Raw genomic sequence first — 2,761 nt, 5'->3', positions numbered from 1 at the left:
GTGACCAATCTGTTGCTATTTGTGTCTTGCTTGAAGATATTCATCATTGGATTCAAAGCTATGGTATTAATGTGCAATAGTCATCATACCAAAATACGTAGTAATTAATTATATATGTCAACCTATTTATTTTCATGAGATCATGGTATGACCACTGAAAAACATAGCTTTTTATCTTGGCTCCATTACAAATTCAGTATATAATTACTCTATTAGTGGAATCTAGTTTTCAGCATCTTTTATTATTATGCCAATATTCTAAGCACTCAGCTTGCAAACATGCTTAGGTTGTCAGTTTGGGTCGGACTTATGTGAACACTTTACCAAGTGACCTAAGATTACTCAATGCTCGCAAAGCTATGGTATTAACGTGCAATGGTCATCATACCAAAATATGTAGTAATTAATTATATATGTCAACCTAATTATTTTCATGAGATCATGGTATGACCGCTGAAAACATAGCTTTTTTTTATCTTAGCTCCATTACAAATTCAGTATATAATTATTCATATATTCAATAAAGTAGTGGAATCCAGTTTTCAGCATCTTTTATTACTATGCCAATATTCTAAACACTCAGCTTGCAAACACGCTTAGGTTTATGTTGTCAGCTTGGGTCGGACTTAGGTGAACACTTTACCAAGTGACCTAAGATTACTCAATGCTACCATATAGGTATACTACATCTTTGATTGTGAGTTCATCAGAGAGCACTGGAGCAGCATGAGTCTAATTAGGTGCTAATGAATATCCTGCCTGCATCACAGACTACATAAAATGCAAATATGATCAGTGCCTACATGTGTTATGAGATAATGATTTTATATATATATATATATATATATATATATATATATATATATATATATATATATATATATATATATATATATATATATATGTATATATATATATATATATATATATAAAACTGTCTGCCCTAATGTCCCTCCCACTTTTGAAGGCCAAATGACGCCCCTGATTGTAACAACGCATCTTGTAACACCCATGACTGGGTGCCGGTGCAAATCTCCTCATTTAACACCGAGAAATTAATCAAGGCACTAGGGAACTCAGAAAAATCCAAGTTAGAGAGTGCTGGCTGTGGAGATTGAACCAGTGACCTTCGACATACAAAGCCATGTCTGTCAGTCGAGCCAATAAAGGTAAAGGTAAAGTTGGGGCATACGCTATAGCAGCGCGTGGCCTCGGTGCTCATCTCCGTAACATTGGGCCTTGAGCCTGTGGTGAGAGGGAGCCCATTACCCCGGGACACAGGGCCAGTGTGACATCCGGGCTACCACAGTTTCCCCAGGTAGTCATTTATCGACCACCCCGAGAGGGAGGATGATCAGCTGGGTGAGCTGCACGCCGACTGCCCAGGCCGGGATTCGAGCCCGGGCCCGCGTAGAAGCCAGGCATGCTGACCACTAGACCACGGAGGCGTATTGGAGCCCAATCTCAAGTGAACCCACTCACAATGGCACACAATTTTTTTTCCGGTAAATTTTGTGCTTTGAATGAATTTGCTAATCATTTCTGTCGAAAAACAGCACAAATTATTTTTCACCCCTTCCACCCTAACCTCCTCAGTAATAATAAAAAAAAAAGTGACAAAATCATAGCCTTGAGGCAGTAATATTCAGCCCCAGCATCAAAAAAATTATACTGCTGCCCTATGAAAGGCATCTCTTAACTCCGATGAAGTAGGTGGTGACTGGTGGAGCAGCTTCATTGTCATCCCTTGCAGTGGCAGGTGTCATTGGGCCAGCAGATGATAAAGCAGTGGCAGGTGTCATAGGGCCAGCAGATGATGAAGCAGTGGCAGGTGTCATTGGGCCAGCAGATGATGAAGCAGTGGCTGGTGTCATTGGGCCAGCAGATGATGAAGCAGTGGCTGGTGTCATTGGACCAGCAGATGTTGAAGCAGTGGCAGGTGTCATTGGGCCAGCAGATGATGAAGCAGTGGCAGGTGTCATTGGGCCAGCAGATGATGAAGCAGTGGCTGGTGTCATTGGACCAGCAGATGATGAAGCAGTGGCTGGTGTCATAGGGCCAGCAGATGATGAAGCAGTGGCTGGTGTCATAGGGCCAGCAGATGATGAAGCAGTGGCAGGTGTCATTGGGCCAGCAGATGATGAAGCAGTGGCTGGTGTCATTGGACCAGCAGATGATGAAGCAGTGGCTGGTGTCATTGGACCAGCAGATGATGAAGCAGTGGCTGGTGTCATTGGGCCAGCAGATGATGAAGCAGTGGCTGGTGTCATTGGACCAGCAGATGATGAAGCAGTGGCAGGTGTCATTGGGCCAGCAGATGATGAAGCAGTGGCTGGTGTCATTGGGCCAGCAGATGATGAAGCAGTGGCAGGTGTCATTGGGCCAGCAGATGATGAAGCAGTGGCTGGTGTCATTGGGCCAGCAGATGATGAAGCAGTGGCTGGTGTCATTGGGCCAGCAGATGATGAAGCAGTGGCTGGTGTCATTAAATAGCAGATGATGAAGTGGCTGGTGTCATTGGGCCAGCAGATGATGAAGCAGTGGCTGGTGTCATTGGGCCAGCAGATGATGAAGCAGTGGCAGGTGTCATTGGGCCAGCAGATGATGAAGCAGTGGCAGGTGTCATTGGGCCAGCAGATGATGAAGCAGTGGCTGGTGTCATTGGACCAGCAGATGATGAAGCAGTGGCTGGTGTCATTGGGCCAGCAGATGATGAAGCAGTGGCTGGTGTCATTGGACCAGCAGATGATGAAGCAGTGGC

Source organism: Eriocheir sinensis, unplaced genomic scaffold, assembly GCF_024679095.1.
Source record: "Eriocheir sinensis breed Jianghai 21 unplaced genomic scaffold, ASM2467909v1 Scaffold630, whole genome shotgun sequence".
NCBI classification, from domain to species: Eukaryota; Metazoa; Arthropoda; class Malacostraca; order Decapoda; family Varunidae; genus Eriocheir; species Eriocheir sinensis.
The sequence above is the reverse complement of the archived record's forward strand: the minus strand, read 5'-3'. Positions refer to the sequence as shown.